General features: G+C 31.7%; 1 pseudogene; it reads left to right on the top strand.

Moving 5' to 3' along the window:
* Positions 1-1,854: 1,854 nt before the first annotated feature.
* On the top strand, positions 1,855-9,172 carry LOC134248302 (uncharacterized; annotated as a pseudogene).
* The last annotated feature ends 12,925 nt before the right edge of the window (positions 9,173-22,097 follow it).

Raw genomic sequence — 22,097 nt, 5'->3', positions numbered from 1 at the left:
CACATATTACATATACACTTAAAAGGTGTTTTACAAGTGTGTAAAAAGCAGTGTTTGAGAAGGCTGTATATTTTGTAAATTCATACTATTGAATACATGTGTGATAAATGTAGGTTGATTATAAATCTAATCCTTTTATTTTGTTTCAAATTTAATTTATTAATCAAATTATTATTTACTTTTTGTTATAAAGATAAAAAAAAAAACAATGCGTTAACCATTGATTCTTGCTAGGGACTACACAATTGTGTTTAAAATACAGGAACTTTTTGTTTAAACGTATGGCTGACTTCCACAACTAATATTTTTCCTTAATAGTTTAAGTGATTTTGGAGAACTAATCAAGATATTATTTAACAATCAATATGCACTCAAGGCTTAACCTGTTATTCAGGAAAAAGAGCAATCATAATGATATGACCATCTATAAAATCCTTCTTATAACATAAATAACTCTCTAGCATTCGCACGCATCCGTAGCCTGTCGTTTGCCCAGGGCATCCGGTTTAACTTCGCTTATATATTTACTGCGTGGACCGCAGGGTCCACGCAAAAAGCCAACCTTCCAAATTATTGTAAAAGACAGAAAAGGAGAGGGTTTTTAAGTTTTGAATTTGTTGTAAATCGAGGTTTCGAATCTGTTGTGGCGACTGCCGATTATCCTTTGCTGAATATACGACTCGGGTTTTTTGGTTTCACATTTGGTAAACAAGCACATAAACAAAACAATACAAAGACATGATGAGAACGAAAAGAAAAGCAATGAAAAAATGCCACATTTGAAAATTTGAACATACACGTAAATCAAATAAGTACAAAACTGATAAATTACAAGTATATATATATTATTATTTTCTAGTTTTCTAACTCCAGACCTATTTATACAGATTAACTATTATGATAACAAACACTGAATGAAACAGAAGACCTGGCTCTAGTTCTTTCACCTTATATATCACAATCTTATTATTCTTATAAATCTGTATCATCTTAAAATCATTCTGTTTTCCTAACTTTACCTTTCCCCTTCTGTAAATATAAATGACTGAAATCTCTATTAAAATCTATTTACTTAAACGATCTACATCTATGTAGCTGACATCAACTTGATCTTCTGCTAAACTTACTACCCTTTCTAAAAATACACTAAAGATAAACAAAGAGATGAAAACGGAAACGGACTAAAATACACTATAAACTCTGACCTGACAAAAACGGACAAATAAATAATTACACTTTTGATGTAAAAAACAAATTCAAACTATAACTCTACATATCAGTATATCAAAAAGAAAATAGAAAAAATATTGAAACATTGTTAATATTGTGACACATTCAGAACAACTGTAAGGATTTTCTTTTCTGAAGCAAAGACTTCCTCCGCCGTAAAAGGGAGGACAATTCAGTTCTGTAGAATACTTAACGTTAATAATTTAATTCTAGATGTAACACAATGTTTGATTGGATAAAAAATTCAATTTTTATCCTTAAACACAAGTTGTCTACGTCACCCGAAAAATCTTCTAGACTGAAATTAAATGATACAGAATTAAGCATATTTCAACTTAATTTATACGCTTTATCAAAACGTAGGATTACGCACAAACTTCCTGAAGTTATGAATTAGTTTTAAACATTGCTTAAAAAAAGGTTGATTCCTCAAATCTTATCATTGAAATTGTATCATATTTACCGTGGCTCATTGACGTGAATTGAAGTATATGAAACGTTATATAATTACATGAAACATTCTACAATGTGAAAACATAAAATTGTGAGAGTGGAAATATCTTAAAATTAAAAGCATAATCTAGAAAACATTACTACCTTTATATGATTTATATCAATTGAAAGTTTTGATCGCCATTAATTTGGAACCTTTGAAATGGTCCTCTGGGATTTCCGGATCCGAGGTTTTGAGATGCTCCCTGGGATTTGTCAATGTGAGTGGTTGGTGTTTCTCTTTCCACAAGGAACCGACGTCCATGTTGAATTCCTGTGACTTCTGTCACCAGCAGGGGGCTCACATGGTCGTCCTAGACTCGGAGGAGAAAGAAAACATACTCACCAAATATATTGAAAGTAAGAGAACAGGAGGGAATGTTAGTTTTAAAAAAAATTTGGTAAACGAAGATTTTTATTTGTTAATTTCTGACTGCCAATTTCGAGACGTTGTTATACAATATAGTAAATTAATTAAAAAACTATTTATTTTTCAACCTGAACCGTATAATAGAAATTACGTTTAAAATCTAATTCATGTAAACATTCCTTTTGAGAAGGATATGGAAATAACGAACAATATTCAATCTCAACGTCAATTAAACAAATTACTTACTGCTGAGACGATAACATGCATGAAATTGCCCTGTAGATCTAAGGTTACACAACCATCATATACATATGCAAGAGGAAAATTGCTTAGAATTTAGAGAGAGAGAGAGAGAGAGAGAAGGCTGACCTTGAATATATTTTAAGGATAAACTATTTTTTCATTATATCTTCCAGAATGCTTTTGTTCTGAATTCACGAGCTGCAGAAATGTAGCCCTCTTATTAAGAAAACTCAAAAGTACATCGAATGATGTACACTACAAGGCTCTGTAGTTCTCTGGTTTTTCTGTTCAACGTTTGCTTTATCTCTGTCACGAATAGGCTAAACCTGCATCATTCTACCACATTAACAGAAATTTATTATATTAACAGGGACTTTATCATATTTACAGATTTACAGGAACTTAATAACATTAACAGGAACTCTGTTGCAATAAGAGGAACTCTATTAAACGACCAGGAAGTCTATTACATTAACGGGATTTCTATTACATTTAAAAAAACTCTAATACAACTACAAGAAATCTATTACAATAACAAGGACTCTATTAGATTAACAGAATCTGTAATAAAATACTTTATAACAGGAACCTTACATTAAAAGAGACTATTGCACAATAAAAAAAACTCCATTACATTAACAGGAACTTTATCATACTGTAAATCACTTAATTTTCGAAACACCTTATTTTCGCCAGATTGTCATAACCTCTTTGTAAGCGAGACATTTCTCACGAATAGTTGTTATTCCTCTATATTATCGTAAGGAATACTTTAATACGCGAAAATGTAATTTTCGCGAACACGCTGTCTCGCGTAATTACGCGAAAATAATGTTCTTGCGAATAAAAAGTGATTTACAGTAATATATGGAACTCTATTACATCACAGGAAACTTTATTACAATAATAGGAGCTCTATTACATGAAGAAGAACTCTATCACATTCATTGGAACTGTATTAAATTAATTGGAACCCTATTACATTAACAGGAACTCTATAAGATTGCTCAGAGGGAATGGGACATTGAGTCCGAGAAGAAGAAGTGTAAGTAATAGAGATTGTTCTATCTGGCGTATCCGTATACGTATCCGTATCCGTATCGAGATAAGAATGGCATCTCGACCCCGATGTCTAAATCATTTAATACAATGTCCATTACTGTTTGTGGTAAATTAAAACACAATCATGCATTTGAAAATAGCAAATGGCAATTTTTCCATTAAAAATACTAAACTGCAGTAAACCTCTAACATTTGGGAGAAAAATATTGATTTAACAAAAAGGAAAAGGAAGTGTAAAATATTTTGTTTTAATAATATTGTTTTAAAATTAATTTCATTTTGTTTCAAAATATTTGTTAAAAAATCCCCTTTCTCTTTTTCCTCTCTCATAATATTACGATATTTTATTTTTATGCTGTATTTTTCATATAACATTACATGACATAACAGATCCCCCCCCCTTGTTTATTTGGGAAAAAAAATATTGCCTTCTCACACACTGAAATTCAAAATACCTTATCATCAACGCGGTCGATAAAACTCTGAAGCCATTTTAAAGAGGGTTTTCAAATTGATTTCATAATTCGCTTCAGTACCGTTACAAGTATTGAGTATATGCTTTGAATAGCCAGTTCAACTCCCTCCTTTTCCCCTCCCCTCACATTGGCATCGGAAGCAAAGAGAAAAATTCAGCTCTGAAAAACCTTGACAAGCAAATAAATTGTTCATTTCATTCTCCAAAACCCATAAAAAAAATTATGTATGTGAGTGTGTGCAGGGGGGGGGGGTTCGAACTTTTTTCAATACCATTTTTTTTCAAACACTTCCACTTACTCTTCTATAACTGAAATAGAACGTGCCTATTGAAAGTGGGGAAGGGGCTTATCCTAAGCCTCGATGTCCAATGCATATATTATGTCCATCTTTGCAAATAAAGTGGGGGGCACTAAGCCCCCTGCCCCCCCCCCCCCCCCTCCCAGTTCCGACATCTATACCTCACCATGCGCTTACATAAAATTTGATATTATCATGTAACTTTCATGAAAAGAAGTTAATATGCAAAAAGAATAGATTAAGAGAGGAAGATACATCATAACCTAACAATTATCCCCCCCCCCTTTATCGACAAATGTTTTATCAATCAAGTCTAACAATTATAGCGTTTTAACGCAACACTTTTGGACATTGAACACAGTCAATTCTCAAGCTCCTTGAAACCCTGGATACGTATAAGCGTCGGAACCGGGAAAGGGGGGGTAGAGGCGGCATACCCTCCCCCCCCCACTTTCTTGGAAAGATAGACATAATGTATAGGTACTTAAAATTGGGGTTTTTATTTTTTTTGGTTGGTTTAGCACCCCCCCCCCCACTTTCATTTAGCCCCCTTTCTATTCGCTTCAAACGCCCATGATACAGCTATCAACCTACAATTTAGGAGTGTATTCAAACTGCTCCGGAATTACCAGCTGTTCGATACTATGACCATCAAGTACGTGATAATAAATGGCATAGAAGATGATAAAAAAAGGAAATGAGGATGGACATTTTCAGTGAATCCCCTATACACATTTGTTTTGCACCATGATTAAATCTTTCCCAGTTAATGTACAACTCCATGTATTTACAAAAGATGTTTAACTGTATATATAATTACGTGTATGTATTACTGGGGACATGTCGTACGTGTTCTTGTAATTGTTATTTCAAGAATGAAAAATGAATACCCTAATATTGAGAGAGAGAGAGAAAGATTTTCCACACATTTAAATAAAAAAAACTTGTTTTTCTAATTTTATTTTTAAACTTTTAAACCCCCCCCCCCCAAAAAAAAAAGACATATTGCATATGGCGTGTATAGCAACTGATATAATTTTATTAAAAATATCACACTACATATCATTTCTTTGTTAATTAGGTTAAAAACTAGACATGAATTAAGCAATGGAAATGTAACCAGATGGTTTAGACATCATGATGGAGATGCCTTTCATATCTCGATACGGATACGGATACGTATACGTATACGGATACGTCAGATAGAACAATCTCTATTAAGGTTAACTAACTATCTGACAAGAGAAATAACTCTTACTATAATGAGTGTTTGTTTGTTGCTGATTTTCTTTAAGAAAAGGATAAAAAAAAAATGTCAATATCTGTCAGTTTGTACGATTTTTTATCAGAAATTTTTTAAAAGGGAAAAGGAAATACAGATAAAAATGGATCAGAAACTAGTAAAATGCCTTATTTACATGTAATGATAAGTTTGATAAAAGTCTACCTCTCAAATGAAGACAGTGATAATACACATTTAAATTGTTAGAGTGCTTCCATGGATAGGCACTTTAGACGTTTGTTATGCTAAAAAGATATTGTTTTAACCAGGTTTGGTTTTTTAAAATTGTCTTATAAAGTTTTAAATTCATTTTATATCAGGGGAAAATATGCTTGCAAAGTAAGGACAATATTCTAAATGTATTTATTTTCTCTCCTCAGTTTGTGCAGATTTCATATAGCATGGTGTACAAAGTTCGAAATATAAACACAATCCTAATGCTAAGGTATGTACAGCAAAATAAAAAAAATGCATCGTTTAGAGTTTGTTTCACGATACATAGTAGAATGCCAAAAAATGTTGCATCTTAAATATCTATACAGGCAATACTTCAACACAAAAATACACTAAACTGGTTGGTAGACCAAAGGTCTCTGATAGGTGGCATAAGGAACTCTTTAATGTGCAGTATTTAGAGCTTCCTTAATGCTAGACCTCTAACATTAATTTTCCCTTAAGTAGAGTTTCACTGACTTTGTTGTTGTCTAAATGTTATATTTGTAGTTAGATGAATCATGTAAGAAGTTAATATTATACTTAAAATCATGTGTCCTTGACCTCTGTTTCATGTCCTTGACATTATCTTGTACATGTAAGATTCCTCTAGGTTCCCTGCCTCACCAGAGGGCTAATCTGACCACGCCCGCAGGATTCGCCATCAAATCTTCGTCACTTCCGGGAGCGGGGATGGGCGCATGGGCGGAGACCTTTGTTCCGAAGTTCACGATCCTCGGTGTTTATGAAGAACTTATTCACACTGTAGACAAGAAGGATGATTTCTATTCATGGCAGGTAAAATCACACAAACAATCAAACTAAATGAAAACGAATCGCAGTTGCATATTTTAATTACATATTTCTAGTTCCCTGTTGTTGAAAACAGATGGACTAAAATTTCCTCTGCTTTCGTTCCTCCCTGTCCGTCTGTTTATCCGTTTGACTAGCTTCTGTGTATGTTGCTTGACTTTGATGAGTTATAGATGAATTCTTATTTTTGATCCTCTTCAGTGATTTCTGATAAAACTTTCAATTTTAGAAGAAACCAGATTACACGGTAGGGGACTAGTATTGCTAATGTAACACTCTCACAACACTATATTTTTTAGATTCATTTAATCCCTAAATATTCATTACCTTAAAGTTATTTTGATCAACATGGATCTGATTGCATCAAGTATAAAATATACAACATATTCTGAACTAAAATTCATTCTTAACCATTAGGATCTTATTGTCTTCAAAGGTAGATAAACAGGGAACTAATGGTACTTACAACATAGATGCAGAAGATCCGGCCTGTAGTAACTGGTTACGATTTGTTAATTCTCCCGCAAAATATCAACAGGAAAATGTTGTTCCTATCATGTGCGAGGACATCATCTTCTATATGACGTCACGTGACGTAGAACCGGATGAAGAGCTTCTAGTCTGGTATGGTGACGGATATGGGAGGCTTTTAGGCGTAAACCGCATACATCCGGGTAATTAAACAATACATTTTATGGTTAAATGTTTCCATCCGGGTATTTAAACAATCTACTTATCAGATAACTTGGCCATATACAATGTGGTCATAAAAACATTTTTATGCCCGCGTGAAAAATGTTACGGGGGTTTATAGTGTTTGTCGTGTCTGTCCCTCTGTCTGTCTGTCTGTCTGTCTCTCTCTCTTTGTGTGTCTCTCTGTCTGTTTGTCCGTTTGTACGCAAAAACTTTAATAATGTCCATAGCTTTCGATTTAGTGGAGCTATGACTATTATATATCACACGTGTATTCTTTGTGACAAGACCTTTCTTAGGGTACCAAATCAATTGACATTTTGACCTTGACCTATGAGTTTGATCTAGTTTTACACAAAAATTCCAAACTTTTACTTTTGCCATATCATTGCAACAGTGGATACCAAGATAGTTACAATTTACATATAATTCACATATATATTTCTTTGTTAAGAAACATTTCATTGGATACCAACAACTTTGACCTTGGAGATTTTAGTACTTGTTTAAGCTTGGCCATAACGTTTGAATGGTACGGACGAGACCTTTTATTTAATATTAAAAACCTTGACCCTTTGACTTTGACCTTGGAGTTTGACATATTTTTACACAAAAAATCCAAACTTTTACTTTGGACCTAATTCTTAAACGATAGCTACTAGGAATATCATATTCTAAATATCAATTCTTTGTGACAAGAGCTTTCCATTGAAACTACTAGTTTTGACATTTTGACTTTAGATATTTCCGTATTAACAAGAAAACTTTCACTTTGGCCATAACTTTTGAATTGTAAGGTTTAGGTCTTTCAAACTTCACTTATGTAGTCATTGTGAGAAAACCTTTCATTGGATATGACACTTTTAACACCTTGACCTTGACCTTGGTTTTTGACCTACTATTAAAAACGCTTACCTTGGCCGTACCAAGGGTGGTGCAAGGGTTTTCTATGTCAGATGTTTATTTTATGGAAAGGCCTTACTTTAGGTACCAACGTATTTGATCTGCATTTGAGAAAGCTTAACCTTCGCCATGTTGCCATATGGTGGCATCAGTGTTTCACAAACACATCTTGTTATTGCATGCTGTTGTTTCTTAGGAGGTTCGAAGGCGTAAACCCCATAAACCTGGCTATATATGTAAACAACTTATTCATAACATGCTTTCATTTTTATCACACGCGTACATAAAAAAAAAAAAAATTTTCAAATTTCTCTAATTTGTATTTGATCAAAAAATTGATACTCTTTCATAAAAAATTATGTACATCATATTTAAGCACCTTTGATAAAAAGTTATATCGTTATTTTATTTTATTTATTTATATTTTTTTTCTACAAATATGATTTTAAAGTCTAAATAAAAAAAGCTGCACATTAAATCTGGAAAATATATTTCTGCAGTTTATTAAAATTGTTTATTTCTAATTTCACCCAAAACATTATATTCCTTTGTTATTCAAATTGAAATAAAGTTCGGCTTAAGTTTGCTTATGCTCGTTAGAAAATATTATATTGTTACACGTACCACGACGCAAAAAAGAGAATACTTTCCATTCAAATGTCTACTGAATTTGGATACAGCGGATCAAATTTTATAATTTTTAGAGCATTCAGGATGTAAAGCAACAACTCATATTGTATCGGTGGTGTTTCAAATTTGAAGATGATATAATTTTTTTCTTGTGTTTTTCTGCAGAAGTTGATCTCAACGGTTCATTTGCATTTCGTGCCAATGTTTTGACATTTGACGACAATGAAAGACTCATTTTTGATAATTGGACAACAGTGACGTATCAGAACTTGAATCCTAACGATAAGGGCGAGACAGCAGTTGACCCAATCTTTGGCCTCCTTTTGACTTGTCATAACGACGGCAGGTGGCGCTGGGTGACGGAGAGAAATTACACGTTCTATACGGGAGAAGACGGACTAAAACTTCCCTTAATTTGTGAGGATTCTCCATTTCATTTGGAGCATGAAGAGTGTTCTGTTACATAATGATTCATTCTCTTTTAATTAAAATAAACATTTGCAACCATTTTTTTGTTATATAATTTCATTATGTATGGTGTATAAAGTTCTAAATCATTAAATGGAGTATTCTTAATTTAACGTCGGATCGTATATTCGTCTCCTTGGAAGTCATCTAGATTTATCCTCGGATCGTATATTCCTCTCCTCGGAAGAGATCTTAATTTATCCTCGGATTGTATATTCGTCTCCTCGGAAGAGATCTAGATTTATCATCATGTTTTAAATAAACTATGAATAGCATGTACATAAAGACAGACAGTACATTTTATTGTTTCGTTTTTATTCTTAGCCATAGCTACTACACAGTTACATCAAGTGATATCATACTCCTCACGCATATATTTTGATTAGACCTTCTCCTGAGTACAAACAGTAATGACCTTTAACCTTGATCTTATGGATTTGACCTACTTTTCAAAAACGTTAACTTTGGACGTATTTACTGAATATTTAGTGCTAGGGGTTAACTATTTTACCGGTTCATTTCTTGTGGTAAGAGCTTCTGTTGTATACCAATATTTTCTTTTTATTCTTTATCCTTTTATTTGGACATCAGACTTTGACCTCTTTTGAAAAAACTTTGGTAATAACTTTTGAATGGTTGATTTCGTGACTTTAATATTTCCCCTGTGTATTCTTTATGAAATTCTTTTGGGTATTATTTATATTGACTCCTTGACCTTGTCCAGTTTGACCTACTTTTGAAAATCTCTAACTTTGGTCATAATTACTGAACTGTTGCTGCTTTTACGGGTTTTATTTTAGAAGGTAGACTCATTGTGAGGAACGTTTTTTTTTTTTTGGTACCAAAACTTCTTTTATATTAACCTTGGTGTTTGACCTGCAAACGACAACATTAATCATAAGCCTCTTTGTTTCACAAAATTATCTTGAATTTTATCATTAGCTCCTAAAACTTTTTCTATTGATTGAATAGCAAATTTCAAGTGGTAGTCTATCAAATTTTTTGGATATACTAGTATATAGAGCATCCTTTACACATTGCATAAAAGAGAATGACTTGTCACAGATATTGAATCATTTTTTTAAAGATGTAGTCTCATAATTACAAAAGTTTTAGCAAACATATTGATTAATGTTAGCTTGCTTTTTATTTGCAAAGGCAGTTGCAAATATAAGATAACATCTTTAAAAAAATAATGAATCGATGCTCATTTTTTTTCTAACTCCTTGTGTTGTTTTGCAAATTTGATTTTTTTTCTAACTTACTTAAATTATCTCTAACCTAAATAATGAATTTAAATGATCTCAAATTTTGCTTTTAAAATTTGTGACGTCAAAATAAAACACATATTACGCATGTAACCTTTTAATCCCCGATCTGTGTTATAGTGTTTTGAAATAAAGAAAAACCACAATAGAAAATTACAGTATTGGTATATGTCTACTATAACGTATATTGTGCATTCAAGAGCAGAAAGATCTATTTCTTAATGATTATTTGTAGCAATAGAAGATATTCATCTTCAGGAAATGTATTTTTTTTTTACTTTAAGCTCATAATCTAGTATCATTGAGAATCTTGTATCTTTGCGTTTCTTGCCATATATAAAATTCAAGATATCTAAATATATTTATGGTATAATTAGATTTGTGGAAAGAAATATTCAGTACGCCTCACTTCAACATTTTAGCTTATTTTCTCCATGATATTAAAATTAACAATACTTTCAATTTAAGCGGTTTCAAGTAGATAAATGGATACTTAAATGCAGATTCATTAAAAATACAGTGTGGATTAAAAAGATGGGGATATGTTTTTTGAAAAGTATAATCTTAGATGTATTGTACAACAAAACATGACCATCAAATATACCTATGATTAAAAAAAATATCTTAACATCTTTATTACAGTGAAACTTGTTTTATCCGACATGCACGGGGAACAGATTAAAAATAAATTTGTTGGAATAAACAAGGTGAAGTATTGCAGCGTGTAAAGATCATTGAGATAAGTATAAATGACAATGGCTGAAATCACAGTAAAGAGTATTGCATGTGCCGGATTAAACAGGTTCCACTGTAATAGGTTTAACAAAAAAGTAATCGTCATCCCAATTCTCCGCCCAGTTATCTCCATTTATCAGTGTTTGGAAAAAAACAACGAAATATTTCTAATTTCAAATTTATTACAACACATATAAAGTACAACTTTTACTGAATACATTCAGTATCGCTTTACAGAGCAATTCAACCCCCTTTCTTTTACTGTTTGTTACTTGATGTTAAATATTTAAAAAAAAAAACTCAGCGATAAAAATCAATTTTAAATCATCTCTTGAGGGTTTCCATAATCCATTGATGATCCTTTGTCTGTTAAAAAAGATTAAATTAATACTTCACAGATAAATGTATGATAGCATATTTTTTTCTTTAAAAAAAAACAACTTTTATAACTGAAATTTTCAGAGTAATACAAAAGTAAAAAGAACTTGTTATTAAGATGTAATGATGTTTACCTAGTTCCGTCTGATCATCATTGAAGTCGCCTTCACTGATGTCCCATTCTTTACTGTGGGATACCATGGTCTGTACCAGGACCCCGGGGACCATTGACCGTTAAGGAAGGCTCGGTGACAATTGTTAAACCACCAGCCTCCTCTATAGGTACTGTAAGCAGCACAGTTACTAGGAGACCCGTCGTTATCTCTGTCTGGGGTGGTGAAGGACGTCCCAGACAGATCGAAGTTATTGGGATAACCAGTGTGTAACATAGAGTCTCCTGTAAAATTATCAAAGAAAAATATAACATGAACACCTATTTCAGATTAGATCATTAGTATATCCAAGACAGATCGTAGTTATTGGGGTAACCTGTAAGTAACATGGAGTCTCCTGTAAAATTACACAAAAGTAATCACGGAGATAAGGTATTTATATACCTTGTATCTAATTGTCATAAATAATACTGAGGTAGATAACATGGAGTCTCCTGTAAAATAACACAAAAGTAATCACAGAGATAAGGTATTTATATATCTTGTATCTAATTGTCATAAATAATACTGAGGTAGATAACATAGAGTCTCCTGTAAAATTACACAAAAGTAATAACAGAGATAAGGTATTTATATATCTTGTATCTAATTGTCATTAATAATACTGCGGTAATTCTAAGATAGCTTTAGGCGATGGAAAGAGTGATAATATTTAGTTAGTTCAGTCCTTGAATTCCCGGTGTTTATTATACTGGCACCTGCAGAATTAGGGAAAATATATAACAAACATAAGAATTATTAACTTTAATTTAGTTCACATTAATATTAATGCTGGCGTACGTCTTAGATACACAGTTTAACGTATTATTTCCTGTTAACAGAGAAAATAAAAAAAAATAGAAGTCAACAAAACACTGCGCAATTCACATAGCACCCTTTGTAGTGTAACAATAAACCACAGGCGTTTACACTTTTAAAGCATGTTGTTTTTTTGTTTTTGTTTTTTTTTTTTTTGGGGGGGGGGGGGATAAAGGTCACTGGAAATATCAGAAAACATGAATAAATGAAATATTCATATATGTCAGAGACCGTGCTTTTAAAATTGTATGAAATGCAATACGCAGTAACTCATTCATGATTATAACGTTATCAGATATGGTGTACCTGCAACTGTTTTAAAATATTAGATTTTCATTAAATAAAGCATACGTATTGTGAATGTGAAACGCGTTGAGGAGTTTTTATTATGGATTATTCAACATTTTTAGTTTAAAAAATCTCTGATCATTTTTTTTTATCATTAATAGCCATTCTCTGTAACGACTTAAATTTCGTTGCCACGCATGGTCACCGATTTTGATGAAACTTCACCCATGCTTAGTACTTGACACCAGAAACAGATATCAAACAAAATTTTGTTGCTAAGTGTCTCCCTTGCTATTGCAACAGCCGGAAAAGTTCGAAAAATCGAGATTTTCAGCCACTTTAAATCTTGACTGTGGCTTAATAAAAAATAGAAAAAGCAAACAAACCATTCTTAAAAAAACATAACACCTAGATGTCACTTATACTGTAAAGAAACTGTTTAGAATATATCTCTAAGTAAGTGGTAACCAAGGGTACATTTGGAATACATTTAAAATGCTAAAATATGCTGAAAAACACTCCGTACTCACTAATAGTAGGTGTTACATGCTCAAAATCAATCAACGACTTAAGAAAAACAATGAAAATGTTTGACCTTAAGTAAATAAGTATAATCAATATTATGCTATAAATAAATTTTATGGTTGCCATGGTAGCAGAGAGTGACCATGCAAAACCAGTAACTAAGATTGGGTTAATGCTACTGTCTTGATGCAAAACATGAAAATTCAAGACTGGCAAATACGATGGATGGTTGGGTCAACTGTTGTCTCACCCTCGTATGCAGCGTAGGACCTTGCAACACTAAAACCATAAGAAAAATTGGGTATAATTGCTACTTTGCAGTGTTACCATGGAAACAAAGTACCAGTGCTTAAAAGTGAATTATTTTTTGCTGCATTAAGAATTGAATTGCCATATAATCAAGAAAAAAATTAAAGGACTCAGCTTGAATAGCATTTATCTGTTAGAACTGTAGTTGAATATCATGTATTGATAAAATTTGATGAAGAAAACAACACTGTTGCTATGGTTATCAAGAAGGGAAAATGTTCGATTTTGTGAACTTTAAATCAATATTAAACCCTGTGTGCCTTCTTGCATCCACTTAGAGATTGGATGATAGTCAAAATTAAAAGTCAGGTTAGCTGTTAATAAATATCAATCATAAAAGTTTTGGGAATCTACATTTAAGGGTACGTCTCCAAGGAAAGAAAATATTTTTCAGGTTTTTAAGCATATATGTTCTGCTTAGTTCCATAGCAACGCTCTATTTGAAGAATCTAATCCGATTTTTTTTTTTCAAATGGGAAAACTAGGAGCACACCAACAACTTTAAAAATTGATCCTTAGTTATGATGAAATGTGCTTTTTAAAAGAAAGGATCAGATTAAAACATAAAGAGTGTTACTTTGAAGGCTCTCTGAGGTAAAAAAAAAAAAACCTTGGCAACCATTGCCAACCAAAATGAAACATCATATTTTGTTCTTGGTATATGTTTCAAGGCTCTTTTTTCTATTATTTGGTCACATTTCATCCGATTATTGTTTTTTTACGTGTATGACTTTATAAAATTCAATGAATATTTTTTTTTTACTTTTGAGTACTTTGTTACCATAGTAATATGTACACAAAAGTCATTCAAAAAATACGTAGACAATGCTTCTCATCCTCATATGATTATTACAAGATTATAGATCAACACATTTTCGTAAACATAAACATTTATTTTGTCGAAGTGTGAAGTTTCATTCTATTTGATTAGACAGAACTCATGTTATCCAAAATTTAAAGCAAAATGTTTTGTTACCACGGAGCACGGTTTACTAATATAGTAACGTCAAAATCAACGCTGAGAAAGTTTGTCAAAAGTATACTCTTTTTTTATTTCAAAAACGGCTTGAAGCGTCTTTATTTATTCAAAACACATATCCACAACACTTAACACCTAGTTTGCTAACAATTGTACAAATATAGCTTGAATTAGAATGTTATTGTTTCAAATTCTTTAATTTACCATGCAACTCTATTATTTCTGCAACATTGAAGCACACATTACGTTCAATGACGTTCTTACTCTTCTTTTTAACAATATTTTTAACTTTAACCTGTTTCTTTGCAGTTGATCCATCGTCCGATTCAAACTCGCTACCACTCAAAAATTGTATTTTCAATTTAATACAAATACACAGATTATTTTTCATTCAGATCCTGGTTTAAAAGGATTTTTTGAGCTTGTAGAAGAAGTTTATCGAATGCAAAGTCTAATTTTATTGCTACTTGCTGCTCCATGACGTCCTCCAACGTTGGTTTTTTGCCTTTTTCAATCAAGTCTATATGTATTTAGAAGCTGATATCTTTTAAATGGAGTGAGATATTACATAACCTGATTTCATTTAAATTATTACAGCAATACTTTATTTAAACATGTAAATTTTATTTCGTTTCAGCTCCAATTATCTAAGGTATAGTTGTAAATAATAAAAAGTGAATTATTGAAAATTAGAAAATTACTCAGTTTTGACCGTGATCCGTGACCCCATTTTTGCTGTTCTAAATCCTTCGTAATTTTAATAAATATGAAGATACATTCTAATTTTCTTACTCAATTTATTTGAATCTGTTGTTTAAACATTTGTACCAAATTTGGATATAGTATGACGTTAAATAAAAAAGTTAGGACAAAATTCTACGAACTTTTTGAATGACCCTCGTAATAGTTGATTTACCAAACATGTTTATCATGCATTTTTGAGACATTTGACCTTCAACTTTTGGAAACAGTCATTGCCAATTGTTTGCTTTGCTGCAATTGTTAACGATGGAGCTCTAAATATGTTAAAAAATGCCATTTTTCGAACTTTATGACATGTTGCCATGGTAACTATAAAACATAGCAACCATTTTTTGCCTGATTTCAGTTTATGGTATCAATGATTTTTATCATAGAGAGTTTGGAGAAATTCTGAGACTATGCGTGCCACAGCTTCTATATAAAATTTCAAATCATTACAAAGGATAGCTCTTAAATTTTAAATTTTAGACATTTAAGATAAATAACGCTATGCAAACTTCCTATTCCATAGAATTTAAAATGTGAATTATTGAAGATTGAAGACTAGATTTTCATTTCATAGAGAAAAGATATAGTAAATGTGGGACACGTTGCGGTGTTTTAAATTTCTTTTTTTTTATTTGAATCTGTTTCCAAACGAATAATTTTCTTTCAACATCAAATTTTTTGAACGTGTTAACATTATAGATCATTTAATCTCTGTTAACTTCTTTCTCCGTAGTAGTTAAAATGTGAATTATTAAAAATTATCAGGAAACCCAAGCTGAATAACAATGTTGAACAAATGTTATTACTGGATTTGCTTGTTAAAAAAAAAATTAACATAATTTTCCTTGTACATAAAATGTATAGTTTTAAATTTTAGCTACTTGAAAATAACAAATTTAATGTCTACTGAATTCGTGAATTGTACCTGCAAATGATATTTTGAAATATTAAATACAAACATGTTTAATTAGCGTGGAATCAAAAACAGAATATTAGAAAAAAAAACAACAAATCTTTCTTTTTTTCAAGAACTTTATATTGTGTCAATACAGACTAGAATAATTATGAAGAAATACGAAATTTGATCCTAATTTTAAGAACTAAACATGAATACACTTACCTAAGGTCCCCGTGGCAGGTCCTGCAAGAAAGAGTTGAAAGCTTCCAGCTTCATCAGAGACAGAGAACCTGTTGTACATTTCGTAAAGCGTTGTACCATTCTGGAGAGTGATGGACACATAAAGGTATGATGAGTTTTCTTTTGTTAATTTATGGATTACGTCATTCCCTGTAATAAGATATATTTGAAATCATCTGAAAAGTTCATCAAATGTAATCAATTCCTTTAAAATGTATATGAATCTACCATAATGAAAAATCAATTTATTTTCCTTGGCTGTAGACAGTAATGCTTACTTTGATCTCATAAAAAATATGTCGATTAATGATTTTCTTCTTTTCTTTTTTTTTTCTGTTTTCTTATTATTTGATATATCAATATAACATGATATATCAAATATCGTAGAACAAATATAGCCTAGTCTTAAATTCAAATCTTTATTACGCTTTAATTCATTACCTGCCGCACGATTTTTTTTCAAACTTTTAGGGAATAAAAAGTTCCTATTTGAAAGCAATTTACACTTACCAACCCAGACATCCTGTTCCGGTGAACCAAAACCATTTTTATATTCCGTCCAGGTCCTGTCAAAGTCCAGGGATCCAGTAATTCGTTTTTGGATTGCCTTTAAAGTTAACACGTATAGCAAATCATTTGTTAAAGCAGCTGTGTGATCGATATGTTATGACATAATATGAAATTATTCATTTTTTTCAATCTATATTCTGTTAATCAACAAAAACAAAAACATTGAGTGTGAATATGAATTGTACAATATACCCTTAAAAGAAATCATTTACATACCGTCCATCCCCCGCCCATCGTGGTCATATCGCAGTACGCCTGCACAGGACTGGTAATGCTTCCATAAGGGTAGATTTCATACACCCCTGTATTAAAGTATCCATCTGATTGAAGATCCTTACAATCTACTGGAATGACTAAAGCAGAAAAAAAATTCACATTCCATAAGAGATAGCTAAAAAATAATACTGGTATCCTATTATGTATATACAATGTACAGAAATAACTTATAGAAATAATACTGAAATCATTCCATGCATATACAAGAGGATATGTTATAGCTCTTAAAATGATTAAGGTTATCTGTTGTTAAAGCTAAGTTAGTTAACTTAATTAACATTAGTTAGTGAAGTATATTCACAAGTATATTCTTATTAGAGAAATTGAGGTGATAAAAAAAATTCATAATAATAAAGTAATTTGTGGCAAATGACAAAAAAAAAACCCTGATATACATACAGTTTTGTGAGTAGTATCTCCAGCCATCCTCATAAGACACTCCTGACGTGAAATTTGTCTTGTGGGTGCGGCATTTCTTCATTTGAGGATTAAACCCATAGAAACTACACTCCCTTTGACAACGCGCTGCACACTCTAAAACTGATGTAGACTTGTGTTCTCCTAAAAGGTCTTCATTTGATTTCTTATTATCCATTTCCAGATATGCGGTGCATTTCCTCAAAATCAAGGTAGACTTGCACACCGAACAAAATACCAAAACTAAAATAATTGCACAAAGAACACCCATATCGTAATTTGTACTTTAAGCTACTGGCTGTGATATTGGGTACCTGTAGAAATTTGTAATTTAGCATACAAAACGCAAAATATAAATATCAAAATAAACATCAATTACTGAAAATGATTGGCTAATGGTTACGTACTCCGTTTCATTCATTCATTAAAATATTGATTTGTTGAATCTGATGTATATTACGACAACTGTTGATTTTTCGATTCAAAATATTAAAATGAAAATGTGCTTTGGAATATTAAGGCTACAAACAAATATTGAACTTGCCTTTACAATATGATGTCAAAGTAAGCTTTTGGATGTAAACTTAAGATATAAAAAATTCTTAAAATTAATATTTAGAAATGATCAAAACATGCAAAAGCTTTATATAGACAGAATCTTTTCGTGTCTGGGATGTATAAATAACGAATAGAATATTAATAAAAGAAGGAAAGATGTTTCTTTTGAATTTAAACAGAATATTAATATAAGAAGTAAAGATGTTTCTTTTTGGACTGGGGGTATATCAATCAAATACATGACAATAAAAAGTAAAAGGAATGTTGGTAATTTACTTTTTATTTTTATTTATACTATATGGAATTTTTATTTCATATATTCACCGACTAGAGCAAGTCTCCGCTTAATTTCCTTACTTTCACTAATTAAAAATATTAGGGGCTGGATTTAGTCGTCAGACAATATATAATTAATATATAATTAAAATATGTTAATCATATTATAATTAATATATAAATCCATGAAAACAAAAGACCAATTCCAATCTTCATTTCTTTATTTCAGTTTTGTGAGTGGGTGTGCCATAGGCAACTAAGTATGATATCAAATTGCAAAAAAAAAAAAAAAAACACAACCAAAAACAAAAAACAAAACAAACAAATATAAAAACAAAACAACTAAGGATAGACTTTCTATATGGCAACGGCACGTTGCCGTAGATGTGATACAGACCTGTAATAATACAACATATTGCTTTTTTCAGAAGGATATATAAATGAGATAACTTACAATTCCCTTCAAACATAAAAAAGATAAGTAGTATACATTACCTAAATTACGGATATATTGTAAGCAAAACCCTTAAAAGTAACATGCAAAAAAAATGGTGCCATTTCCAAAAGTTAGTTCTATGACATAAGTAAAAAAATATCAAATTTACATGTGAAAAAAAAATTATGAGCACACATGTAGACATTGTCAAAGACTACATCAAATACTAAGTCAGTTTTAATCAATTTCATGTAGGTTACCACACATACAGACATTGTCATAAACCTACATCAAATATAACATCATTTCAGATCAGGTAAAGGTAGGTTAACACACATACAAACATTGTTATAGACCTACATCAAATACTCAGTCATCTCACATCAGGTACAGGTAGGTTAACACTCATACAAGCATTGCCATAGACCTACATCAAATACTCAGTCATCTCACATCAGGTACAGGTAGGTTAACACTCATACAAGCATTGTCATAGACCTACATCAAATACTCAGTCATTTCAAATCAGGTACAGGTAGGTTAACACTCATACAGACATTGTCATAGACCTACATCAAATACTCAGTCATCTCACATCAGGTACAGATAGGTTAACACTCATACAAGCATTGTCATAGACCTAAATCAAATACTCAGTCATTTCACATCAGGTACAGGTAGGTTAACACTCATACAGACATTGTCATAGACCAGGGTTTGACATTAAGGCACGTCCGACCGACTGAGTCTAGTAAAAGATGGGTCCGGTCGGGTAAAATCTCTGTGTACTAGACCGACTGGTCGTGTAAATAAAATAAATGAACTTATATATTTTTAGCCAATTCATTTATTGTCGATGAAAAAATAAAATTAAAACGTTTCGAACCACATAGTAGAAAGTAAACTAAATACGTTCCAGACAGCAATGTCTGCATTCGTAACTACTCTACCATTTTCCTAGAGAGAAACAATAAGCTATTTATAATTCACGGAAATGGCTGAGTAGTTACGATTGTCATTGTCGAAAGATTTACGTTTACGACATTAGTAAACCATCTAAAAAGATAATTAATTAACTAAAATTTTTACTATACTTTAATCTCTTTGAACATTTTTAATGGTATCAATATTAATATTGGATAAAAGTTGATCAAATTAGGACTAAACACGACAAGCCACATGTACAGTGTATATGACCTAGTTTTCACGTTTCACGTGTGCTAGAAAATTTCGTTATTTAGATATGGATTCTTATCATCTGCAAAGAAAAAAGAATTATAAAGTATTTTGTACTTTATATGAAGTATTTTGTATTTTATATATTTTTTCTCTAGTTTGGTCAGGGCTAGTGGTTAAAGGGTCAGGGCTAGTAAAAAATTGCCAGAGTAGCCCGACTGGTCTAGTATTTCAAAAGCTTAATGTCAAACCCTGTAGACCTACATCAAATACTCAGTCATTTCACATCAGGTACAGGTAGGTTAACACTCATACAAGCATTGTCATAGACCTACATCACTCAGCTACTGTGACCTGTTTATAAGTGTATATGTATATAAATTTGGTGATAGCCAAGCTTATGATCTACGCTTCCTTTAACAAATATTGTGTATCTATGAGAATATGTTGTCTAAAACGTTCAAATATCGATGTTTTCATTCAATATTATATTTTTATGTGAGTTACAAATACTGGTGTAATATCTATAAACTCATAATGGATTCTCGGCAAATTGAAATTGTCTAAATTATTTTATATTTAATGGAAATTCAATGTTTTGGCAAAATGGAAAGAAATGTTGAGCTCTAGTACCAAATGGAAAAAAAAAATAGATATGCGAAGAAAGATGTTTTGATTACATAAGTAGCCCAAAACAAATATTAATGTTATCATTTATTCACTTATTGCCAAAATCATATCATATAACTTTTCCCGGAAAGAAAAACATGATGTCTATTCAATTTATTGCAATTTTTTCATTTTGATTTGTATCTTATTTTAATCAAATATGCAGTCGAAATTGTGCTAAATGTAATTGACTAGGGTAACTTGGTGTTAGAAGAATATAAAAAGTGTTTTAATAAAACTAGGAAATTAAATAAACTTGCAATGCAATGACAACTTTATTATTCAGCCAATGCAAGGATTTCATGACAATTCCTTAAGGAGGTATGCCACGCCAACTTTTTATTTGATAGATCTCTGAGTCAACCTTTTTAAACAATGGTTTCTGCATTGAAAGGACGACATTAGCTCTCAATTATTTTATATGATTTTTTTTGTATAAACATGGCTTTGCTGTTCTTGAGAAGAAGACTTTTAAATACTTTTCTTATCTATTTCTATGTGAAACTGTGATCGTCCCGAACTCTTTGAACAGACTTGAATTTACACTTCCCAAGGATAATTTCCCATAAGTTCAATCCTTCCAGCCACAGTGGCTTTTGAGAAGAAGATTGTTAAATCATGCCAACTAATTTTCTCTAATATCCAATTATCTCCCCTTAAAGTTGGGTGTGGCCCTTCATTTGAACAAATTTGAATCCCCTTAACCCAAGGATGCTTTGTGACAAGTTCAGTTTAAATTGGCCCAGGGGTTATGGAGAAGAAGTCGAGATGTGAAAAGTTTACAGGCAGTCAGACAGACAGCTAAACAGACGGACGACGGACGCAATGGGATGGAGAAAGCTCACGTCAGCTTTCAGTTCAGGTGAGGTTAAACGGAGGTCACTTTGTACAGGTGATATAGTTCTGTCGTTTGTTTTTATCCAACCAGATAAGTCTTTAAAGATTATTTTACTATATGACAATTATCCATTTGGAAGATATTTATAGTTTTCAGAGATACATTCTTAGATAGAAAGCTAGGATTTTTTCGGGGCTGATGTGTACAACAGAGAAGCATATATTAATGAGTGTTTTGTTTTTATACATGCATTTTCTAAAGATAGTTCGGGTATATTGTTGTTACTCATGTCAGTCCGTCCGTCCGTCCGTTTGTCACACTTTTCTTCCCTGAACTCCTTTTACATTTTTACTCAGCAGCCTAATCA

The sequence above is a fragment of the Saccostrea cucullata genome, unplaced genomic scaffold, assembly GCF_032062105.1.
Source record: "Saccostrea cucullata isolate Sc308-1 unplaced genomic scaffold, CSIRO_AGI_Scuc_v1 ctg1902, whole genome shotgun sequence".
Classification (NCBI taxonomy): domain Eukaryota; kingdom Metazoa; phylum Mollusca; class Bivalvia; order Ostreida; family Ostreidae; genus Saccostrea; species Saccostrea cuccullata.
The sequence above is the reverse complement of the archived record's forward strand: the minus strand, read 5'-3'. Positions and strand labels throughout refer to the sequence as shown.